Here is a 12,013-nt window from a genome sequence, read left to right as displayed (position 1 = left end):
CACAAAAATTGTGAGCATTTTCAACCTATTTTTTCGCGGCATGAAAATGCATTACAGAATCACGAAGCAGCCATAAAGGAACTGCAAACCATTGTTCATGAAAATCATGAGACCCTGCAAGCTAAAATTGACTCAATTGCATCTACCGATTCGGTTACGCAACTTGCAAAAACTCAGGAAAACTTAAAGGACACAGTAGATTCGATTTCAACACAAATGGACAATCTGAAACTTGGTTCAGAAAAACACACTGAGGAAATGTGTTCACTATCGGAGAAAGTAGCCGAACTTTCGGATCAGGTCACTAACTTATCTACAAAGGCAGATGATGATCTGAATGACACAAGACCCGTAGCCTTCACTGACACAGAAGAGTATGAACAAATTAGAAAATTCAAACAAAATCAAAATCAAATCAATACACAGTACAAAAGAGAAATCCGGGAAGTACAAGATCAGTTGACGCAGGTAATACAAGAATTACATATTTCAGAGGACACTCGCGCTCCAGTACGGGAAGAGGGACATAGAAATACAGAACAACCACAAAATAATAACACAGAACACTTCGGAAATTATGAAAGAAATTGGCAAGGCGCATTGGATTTTGAGATGGAACCGCTGAAACGAAGTAACAATGAGCGATGTGCGACTCGCCGACACGATGATTTCGACTATAAGCTGTTCATTACTACACGTAAATTCAAAACATTTAAGAATTCTGACGACATTCATCCACAAGCATGGCTTCATCAATTTTCTCATTGTTTTCCTCCCAACTGGTCATTGGAGCACAAGTTAGAATTTATGTGTGGCTACGTGGAGAATGAACCAGCTGTAAGAATGCGATCAGTCATTCACGATTGTCACAGTGAAGGAGAATTTTATCATGCCTTCCTCTCAGCGTATTGGTCTCAAGCTACATAAGACCGAGTAAAACATAGCATCATAATGATGAAACGTTTCGAACAATCTGAATTTTCCAGTCTTATGAAATATTTTGAAGACATGTTGCATAAGAATCAGTATCTTTCAAACCCATACAGCCCCTCAGAACTCATCCGCATTTGCTTAATCAAACTGCCTGAACATTTACGACATATTATTTTAGCAGGACCTTGCAAAGACGACATTGAAGCTTTTCAGGGACTGTTACAAGAACTGGAAATTGACACTGACAATCGCGGAACGCGAAAACAGGAGCACAACAACTACGGGTCACATCTGTCACAATCCCGCGATGACAGAAATAATACACGACAAGGCTATTCTTATAACGTAAATCGTCATCAAAACAGACACCACCCGTATGACAACCGTTGGCAGAGTAGTAATAATTACAGGGAAAGATCACCTCTCTGCGGTAATGACTATCACAGAGACAATCAGAGAAACAGACAATATGGGAACCAAAATAATTATTACCAAGGGAGACAGAATAACTTTAGACACAACGGTCCAGCACGTAGTTACGACTCAGGGAGAAATTCTCCACCATGTGACCGACAAGAAAGAAACTATGGAATCTACTGACATGACGACAGACGATATGATCGTAACGACAGACCTGAATTGCTTCAGAACTGGCGGGATTTAAACAGGGCAGGGCCCTCTCGTCACGGTGAATTTGTAGAAGTTAGGTCTCCAAATCCCAATAACGACACGCGCCAACAAAGAGACAATAGGCAATGACTCACACCGCTGGCAGCCACAAAACGTACTTATGAAACTGACGACGCAGCTGCCGTAGCTAGTAATTACATAAAAATGGAAGACATTAGGGACATCTTACTCCAGGAACACGACGTAAAACTTAACAACATTGCATATCCTGTGATTCACATTACTGTAAATGACGTAAAATTTACGGCAGTACTTGACTCTGGCAGTCCCATTTCAGTAATTAGTGAAACAGCTTTTAGCAAATGCAACAAATCGAACGATTGCCCCACACTTCCGTTACGTAAGATTAAATTACAAGGTGCAATCATTGGAAAAAGTGTAGATGTACGCCAACAAACCAACTTAGAATTCTTTTGTCAATGCCACAGCTTCTCTATGAACTTTCTTATTGTTCCGTTATTGTCGACGGAAATTATACTGGGAGTAGACTTTTTTAATGAATACAAAGCAATCTTAAACTTTCACGATGCTGAAATAAGTTTAGAGAAAGAAGGTAAGTCAATAGCTTTGAAATTTGAAGACTGGCTCTCAAACCATGACGAGGAAATTAATCGGCTTTACCTTCTGTTAGACAACAGTTCGGAATTTTCTACGGAACTAGACACTAACACTCACTCTGTAAGTACTGACAGGGATGATATCGACAGCATATTTGAAACTAATGAGTTAATTCAGAATAAAATTCAAACAATTGAGAATTGTAATGACACTGATAGGCAGGACCTTTTTCAGATTTTACAAGCACATTCCACAGTTTTTACTCACAAAACAGGAACAATCAAGGGATTTCAATACCAATTTCGTGTTCGTGAGCATACTAAATTTTGTGTTAGACCATATGTAATTCCAGCACATTATAGGGACCGTGTTAGAACAGAAATACAATCTATACTTGACGAGGGTATTATTGAGCCTGCAGTAAGCTCATACAACAATCCGTTACATGTTGTTGAGAATAAAAATGGATCGATCTGGCTTGTCTTAGATTCGAGACAAATCAATACTATCATTATTCCTGAAACAGGCCGCAAACGTTGGAAGAACTTCTTCAAAATTTTAATGGTGTAAAAGTGTTGTCTTCCATTGATCTCAGCTCCAGCTTCTATCAGATCGAACTTCATCCAGAATGTAGAAAATACACAGCTTTCCTTTGTTTCGGCGTTTGTTATCAGTTTCGGAAACTTCATTTTGGTTTGAACATTTCTTCGGCAGCATTCATTCGCGGGCTAAATTCCATACTACCTGAGTTCTTAAAACGTCAGATCACCTTATATGTGGACGATATTCTAATAGCAGAAGCTTCATGGGAACAACATAATCGCATCCTCGACAGTTTGTTACGTATTTTTGCAGAATCTGGAATTACAGTTAACTTGGAAAAGTCTGAATTCGGTAGGTCAAAGGTGAGCTTTTTGGGACATATTATTTCTTCTGAAGGAATTCAGCCGGATCCTGAAAAGTTAAAAGCAATCAAAGCCATTCCAGTTCCATCCACAAAAAAAACAAGTCCGCAGTTTTCTAGATCTCGTAAATTTTTACCGTCGTTTTCTGAATATGCAAATTCTAGTTACACCAAAACTTTGTTCTCTCACTGGAAAAAATACTATTTGGAACTGGGACGAACAAGCACAGTTGGAATTCAATTCTTTGAAAGAAACGCTACTTAACGCGCCAATACTAGCTCATCCAGATCTGTCACAAGATTTCTGCCTTAGCACGGATTCTTCTCAAGTCGGTCTTGGTGCCCATTTATTTCAAGAAGCCACAGAAAATGACACTACTGTTCAGAAAACCATTGCTTTTGCTAGCCGAGTGCTAACAAAATCTGAAAAAAATTATTCCGTTACTGAATTAGAAGCTTTAGCTATCGTTTGGGCATTTAACAAATTCCGTTTCTTTCTTTCTGGTAAGCACATAAAAGTATACAGTGATCATCGTGCATTACAATTTCTTATGTCTTCAAAATTAAATCATGATAGGTTAAAACGTTGGGCATTGTTTCTGCAAGAATTCCACTTCACAGTAGTCTACATTCCCGGCAAGGAGAACATTGTTGCAGACGCACTGTCACGCGCACCGGCTGGGCTTGAGAAAAGTAACACAGAAGGCAACCTCGAGAAAAATTTTAGTATTCTTCACATTCAGAAAGTCGCCTTTGAAAACTTCATCACCACATCTTTAAATGACATTGCTCACGAACAAGATAAAGATCCGATTTGGAAAGTTATCAAAAGTAAATGGCATGAAAATACACACACTCAGATTCGGCATTATTACCTGGTTAGAAACAACATACTCTTCAAACGCTGCACTGTTGATGACAAGCTATGGGTACTTTGCATTCCAGACGATTTTGTTAATAAGCTAATTTGGTACATTCATTTCAGCTACGCACATTTTGGTCCACGAAAATGTCATCATATTCTTCGAACGACTTGTTATTTTAACAATATGGAAAAGCGAATTCGAAGAGTCTTGTCTATTTGTAAACTTTGTCAAAAGGCGAAACCATCTACTATCTCACATCGTGCTCCGTTGTTTCCTATTATTCCTTCTAAATTAAAAAAAAATTGCTGCTGTTGATCTCTTGGGACCCCTTGTCAGAACATCGAATGGATTTTCGTACGTTCTAATCGCTGTTGAACTTACTTCAAAATTTGTTTCTTTCACTCTCTTACGTAAAGCCACTGGACGATCTGTATCCAACGCCTTTGTTAAAAATTTCTTACGTGAAGTTGGCCACGTTGCTAAAGTCATTTCAGATAACGGACCGCAATTCAGATCTGCTGTTTGGTCACGCATGCTTCGGAATCATAAAATCAAACCTGTTTTTATTTCATTGTATTCACCACATTGTAACCCCTCCGAACGGATTATGAAAGAAATCAATAAGCTTTGCAGACTTTATTGTCACAGAAAGCGCCAGCATTGGGACAGATATTTACACTTATTTCAAAACGTGCTGAATGAAATGCCTCATGACTCCTCTGCTTTACCACCTACTCTTGTACTGAAGAATGAAGAACCACCGAACAGAATCAGAGAGCTTGTACCTTTCCCGAATACACGTAAACTTCGACACAAAGACATAATTGATTTGGCTATTAAAAATATAAAATCTGCAGCAGACAAAAGGAGAAAACTACACGGTAAAGCAAATGCAAAGAAATTATATATTGGTCAGAAAGTTCTCATTAAAGCTCATTCATTGTCACATAAGAAGAAACGCTTGAGTCACAAATTCTTTCTAGTTTACAATGGACCTTACAGAATCCGACGTATACCACATGATAATTGCGTTGAATTTGAAACTCTGCGTACTGGGAAGAGTAAAGGTTTACACCACATTTCACATGTAAAACCGTTTATTGAGGGATAATCTGCTTTTTAACTTTGTCTTTGCCATATAATTTTTCACTTTACATTGCTAGTAGGCTTTGTCAGACTTAGAATCTGTTAATGTGCTACATTGTTTGAAGTTAAATATCCAGTCAAGAACCAAGAGAACGTATTTCAACAGAAATTACGAATGCATTGTTATAGTGAACAGACGACACAGTGTTGTATTTGTACATTCTTGCTTGTTAGTTGCACGATTACGTAACGACTATCAGGCTTGCATACTTAGGACATATACTGGTACTGCTAATGAGATTTTCATGCAACATTTTGGTTTACTTGAAAATACATTCTGGAATTAAAGTACTTTCTGTGAGATACCAGATGACACAGTGGTTAGTTTTGTGACAGCTACACGATTTTATCACGACGCTACTAATGAGTGACAATTTACAATGTTGCTTTTGCGGTGTTTCTGTTTTATATCTGCACAGTTTTTCTGAATTATTCTGGAAAGTAAAACATGTTTTAGTAGTAACTTTTGTGGTATAGCTACAACGAGACTGCCTTTTCCGTAACACAACAATACGTTACAGCACAGTACTTTCTTGATCACAGTAAGGTACGTAATAACTATGGTATCCATACGCAAAGCATTTCACTTTCGTTTATTATGAGGTAAGTACATTGACTTCAGCAGAACTTTGCTTACAGAGGACGATAACTACGACAGTTCCACAGAATTATCTTACAGCAAGACGCACATATAGCGCTACAGGACACGCATTTGAGTGAATAATTTTGTACTTAAACCATTTATTTTTCAAGATTTTTGAATTACAGAGAAAGTTTTCCGTGATACATTTCATTCCATTGCTGTAATCTGTAACACCTGAGGGTATAATTACACTCCTGGAAATGGAAAAAAGAACACATCGACACCGGTGTGTCAGACCCACCATACTTGCTCCGGACACTGCGAGAGGGCTGTACAAGCAATGATCACACGCACGGCACAGCGGACACACCAGGAACCGCGGTGTTGGCCGTCGAATGGCGCTAGCTGTGCAGCATTTGTGCACCGCCGCCGATAGTGTCAGCCAGTTTGCCGTGGCATACGGAGCTCCATCGCAGTCTTTAACACTGGTAGCATGCCGCGACAGCGTGGACGTGAACCGTATGTGCAGTTGACGGACTTTGAGCGAGGGCGTATAGTGGGCATGCGGAAGGCCGGGTGGACGTACCGCCGAATTGCTCAACACGTGGGGCGTGAGGTCTCCACAGTACATCGATGTTGTCGCCAGTGGTCGGCGGAAGGTGCACGTGCCCGTCGACCTGGGACCGGACCGCAGCGACGCACGGATGCACGCCAAGACCGTAGGATCCTACGCAGTGCCGTAGGGGACCGCACCGCCACTTCCCAGCAAATTAGGGACACTGTTGCTCCTGGGGTATTGGCGAGGACCATTCGCAACCGTCTCCATGAAGCTGGGCTACGGTCCCGCACACCGTTAGGCCGTCTTCCGCTCACGCCCCAACATCGTGCAGCCCGCCTCCAGTGGTGTCGCGACAGGTGTGAATGGAGGGACGAATGGAGACGTGTCGTCTTCAGCGATGAGAGTCGCTTCTGCCTTGGTGCCAATGATGGTCGTATGCGTGTTTGGCGCCGTGCAGGTGAGCACCACAATCAGGACTGCATACGACCGAGGCACACAGGACCAACACCCGGCATCATGGTGTGGGAAGCGATCTCCTACACTGGCCGTACACCACTGGTGATCGTCGAGGGGACACTGAATAGTCCACGGTACATCCAAACCGTCATCGAACCCATCGTTCTACCATTCCTAGACCGGCAAGGGAACTTGCTGTTCCAACAGGACAATGCACGTCCGCATGTATCCCGTGCCACCCAACGTGCTCTAGAAGGTGTAAGTCAACTACCCTGGCCAGCAAGATCTCCGGATCTGTCCCCCATTGAGCATGTTTGGGACTGGATGAAGCGTCGTCTCACGCGGTCTGCACGTCCAGCACGAACGCTGGTCCAACTAAGGCGCCAGTTGGAAATGGCATGGCAAGCCGTTCCACAGGACTACATCCAGCATCTCTACGATCGTCTCCATGGGAGAATAGTAGCCTGCATTGCTGCAAAAGGTGGATATACACTGTACTAGTGCCGACATTGTGCATGCTCTGTTGCCTGTGTCTATGTGCCTGTGGTTCTGTCAGTGTGATCATGTGATGTATCTGACCCCAGGAATGTGTCAATAAAGTTTCCCCTTCCTGGGACAATGAATTCACGGTGTTCTTATTTCAATTTCCAGGAGTGTACATTAATCATCTGGGGGTACACGTTTACTTTGTGTACCATGTGTCTGGCAAGCGCAAGGAGCCCTAGCTAATATGGTATTTGCTTATACAACTTTACACATCGGTACCATATTTCTCTAACACACAAATTACACAGCTATCTGATCATTTAACTGAGAGATAAACATTTTTTTTACTACATCAGTGATACATGTTTACGCAATTACACAGTTGGGTAACTTCACACATATGAAATTGTATTTTGTCTGTACTTTGTGAACTGTTCATATTTTTTCGGAACCATTGTGATACTATGAGAACTTTGAATGATGTATTTGGTATGAGATCATGATTTTTAAAGTACATTTGAGGTAGATGACACTACTGAAATGAGCAGAGAATTTTCTTTAGGTTTTGAAATTATTGCAGAAAGCTACGACGTTTTTGAGATTTGACTGAGGTGTTATGATATTATTATGACGACGATGTGTATTATGCTGCTGAGGTATGTTTATGATAAATAAGCTGATGCTATATGAGTTATTTGATTATGCTACGTATTTTTTATGATGAAATATTGCAGAAGTGTCGACGAATATGTATAATAAGGCAAGGAATAATGAGTAGTGGTTAGGGACTCTGATTTGTGGAAAAGGATGTTGGAAACCAAGAATTGTACTTTAGAATTATGAAATGTGTGTACATGTGTGAATGTATCACAATGCCACTGAAAATTTTTTGGACACTGTTGTATTTGTAGGAATTTGTTTCTACACATTTGTAACGCAAATTCTCGACCTCTGAAATTTTTTATATGAGACTGCCACTGTAGCAGAAACTGCTGTCATAAATATTTCAGTAAGAAAGGTGAGTGACCTTGACGTAATGCGTTTTGGGCGCCCAGCTGAGAGGTAGTCGTCTGACAAAGAAAGCCATTAGGTGGAGAAAAAAAGAGGTCATTATCCTCGCCATTGACATTCCTTTAGAGAAAGCATCGCAAATACGACACGCTCATTACTTGAAAAGATGCTTAAATCTGCACACCTGATTATGACAAGCGTCTTTCTATGAGAGTTGAGAGAATTTCTACTAACTTATGAAATGTCACATGATTATTGAATGATATTTTTATGCTTTGCTTTTCATAGTTGCTTATTTCATTTGATATCTAGTTTCCAGCTGTGTTGCAGCATTGGTTTTATAAAATAAAATAAAATGCATTTGCTAATGTGAACACTTTCTGTCAACAGATCTATTTAATAATAATTTTGTAATCCACATTCTTCAAAAAAGGAGCACTTGGAAAGGAAAGAACAATAAGAAGGGACTAGTAACAGTAACTGCATACATAATTTTCCTCTCAAGTACATGGTAATATTTTTTTTACAATAAGTTGTTGTGGTGCACCACTTTAATTACATAGACATTAAGATGTGAATAGACATTTCCCTTGTCTGCATTGTTGTCTTTAGTGTAACATTTTTTCTGCTTGAGCTATGTCATGTTTAGATATAAGTTATTGCATTTGCTGCTGCTCTTTGCCGGGCATAATGTTACTGAATTTGACTTCGTATTACTCTGTTAAGCCAGTTTTACTACTGATTTATTTTTATTGTTTGCTGCACATTGCCTTATATTAGTTGTAATATTGCAATTGCTTTGCTAATTTCTATAATGCTGCTTGCTTCGCCAATTTCCATTCTTTTGTCATTGCTGTTTGTGTTAATTTGTTATGTGCTGCTGCATTGCCTCATCCCTTTTGTATTTATATCTGAGCTCAGTAGATTTAAGTTAGCTTAAGAAGGGGTAGTTTGTATAAGAAACTAACTATGATGAATTGGAAGAAATGCAGAATTGGAAGAAATTGCATTGAGAATCTATAAGAAAATGGTTTGGCCAAAAAAGTAGTGTACAATGGAGAAAAACTATTTTTGAAAGAGGATGTGAACATAATACAGAAAGCAGGCTTAGATAGTACTTTTTGAGAATAATGATGAACGAAGGGAGATCTCCATGCAAAATACTGCAGTAAAACAACCCTGTCCTTTCCTTTTGTTTTATCCCTCTATGTGTTTGTGTACCCTTGTGTATTTGTGTTTTTCCTATCTTTGTGTTTAGTTGATGTTATGTTGTAGAATTTTTCTAATACTACGTTATTTACTTTGTAAACATGTTTAGACATTCTTTATTCTGTTCTGTTTTAATGCTCATGTGTGAAGTTGATGTTTCAAAAGTTATTCTGATCTTTTATGTATGTACTCATGTCATAATTCGTGTAACACTGATGTATATGTTATTTCGATTCTTTTGTAAAGCCTGTACTACAAATGTTATCTGTATTATGTTCTTTAATGATGTATTTTGTACCTTTGTAATTGTATTCTTATGTTATAAAATTGTAATTGACACCAGTTCATCATATTATTAACTTGTAAGTTCCATTTCACTGCACACGTTTCTGTTGGTCATAGTATATGGACAAAATGTGAGAAGTAGGGACTGTTAGTGTTTGCACGTGTGTTAATAATTCAGCAAGGGACTGGATAACAGCATTGCTGGTTCTAAGGACAATTCCAAAAACTTTGTGAGTGCACACGTGGTGGCTATGGGTATTGCTATATTATCTGCAAGACTCTTCAATGGTGATTGTGCACCTGCACAGTCACAACAGATGGCTGCTGGCTATCTCTACGACTACAGTGGGTCTGCATCTTTGATGACCCACCAATACCATTATTTCTACAAGGACTACAGTGGGTCTACACCTTTGATGACTCATACCATTATTTCTACAAGGACTGCAGTGGGTCTGCACCTCTGGTAGCCCACCAATACCATAATCTCTACCAGGACTACAGTGGGTCTGCTCTGTGATGACCTACCTACCAATATTCTTCAAAACTTCGACTGACTCTGCGGTGGGTTTGCTCTGTTGTGGCCCATTACCTGTCAGCATGTTAAGAGTCAGCACTGTCTTTCCGTTGGAAGGACAACACTACTTCTTCAAGACTGCATGGAAATCCACTACTTCCGTGTGCATTGTCTTTTACTGCTCAGACTTTGAGAAAAGACACGGCAGTTTTACTGTGATGAATGGACAGGACTGTCTTTATGGACTGTGAGTAAATTTTAGCTTTTGACCAAAATTGTATCAATAAGTGTGTGCATTTGATTTCTTAGTTATTGTAATTGTGAAAAAATTTTAACAAATATGTATCGGCCAGTGCCCAAGAAAATTTGTAAAATTTTTTTGGGGAGCATGGGGGCTGTTTAGGTTCTCTTATTGGTAAGGCCACGTAGCGCTCTGTATGAAAATCACTGGCTGTGCTGTGTGCAGTCGCCCGCATCTCGTGGTCGTGCGGTAGCGTTCTCGCTTCCCACGCCCGGGTTCCCGGGTTCGATTCCCGGCGGGGTCAGGGATTTTCTCTGCCTCGTGATGGCTGGGTGTTGTGTGCTGTCCTTAGGTTAGTTAGGTTTAAGTAGTTCTAAGTTCTAGGGGACTTATGACCACAGCAGTTGAGTCCCATAGTGCTCAGAGCCATTTGAACCATTTTTTTTTTTGTGTGCAGTCTGTGGCTAGTTTGCATTCTTGTCTGCCATAGTAGTGTTGGGCAGTTGGATGTGAACAGCGCGTAGCGTTGCGCAGTTGGAGGTGAGCCGCCAGCAGTGGTGGATGTGAGGAGAGAGATGGCGGAGTTTTGAAATTTGTAATACTGGATATCATGAACTGCTGTATACATTATGACTTTTGAACGCTATTAAGGTAAATACATTGTTTGTTCTCTATTAAAATCTTTCATTTGCTAACTATGCCTATCAGTAGTTAGTGCCTTCCGTAGTTTGAATCTTTTATTTAGCTGGCAGTAGTGGCGCTCGCTCTATTGCAGTAGTTCGAGTAGCCAAGATTTTTGTGAGGTAAGTGATTTGTGAAACGTATAGGTTAATGTCAGTCAGGGCCATTCCTTTGTAGGGATTTCTGAAAGTGAGACTGCGTTGCGCTAAAAATATTGTGTGTCAGTTTAAGCACAGTCGAGTATAAATTGTTCCTAAGGGGACGTTTCAACTGAAACACTTTACGTGCTGAAGCAGTATTGCATTTCTTGTTAAAGCACGACTGGGGAAATTTACATTTCAAATACCTGTCTGCCAAATGGGGCGATAGGGTCATTCCATGTTAACTCACCTTGGCCTCCCTATTCTACCATCAACGATTTCATCGAAGTATTATGTGAACATTCTCACGTGTCCCCGATGAATATTGGTAATACTGGCCGACATGTAGTCACTTGTTTTACTTCACGCGCGACTTTTGGCCCGAGCGAGCGTGAATTTGTGGCGGATTTCAGCTGTTACATACCGGGCAATATTTAGTTGAAAGAAATGAAATTTGGCCAGTTTGAGCAACTGTTCTCTTAAGAATGATAGTGAAAAGAATATTACGAGCCATATTCAGACAGAAAACTTAAGATAAATTCGCCAGAAAAAAATCTGTGCACTAAAGAATTTCAAAGTTTGGTTTCTTATATCTCAGGGACTGAAGGTACGACGAACGTGAGATATGAGACCTGTACTAATCTAACAACACAAGATACTCAAATATGAAGTTTCATTTATGTAACGCTTTCCAATACCGAATAAATAAGGTGCAAGTTTGAAGATTTTGTAAAAAGGTCAAAAATGG

Source organism: Schistocerca cancellata, chromosome 6, assembly GCF_023864275.1.
Source record: "Schistocerca cancellata isolate TAMUIC-IGC-003103 chromosome 6, iqSchCanc2.1, whole genome shotgun sequence".
NCBI lineage: Eukaryota > Metazoa > Arthropoda > Insecta > Orthoptera > Acrididae > Schistocerca > Schistocerca cancellata.
Note: the sequence above shows the minus strand (reverse complement) of the source record.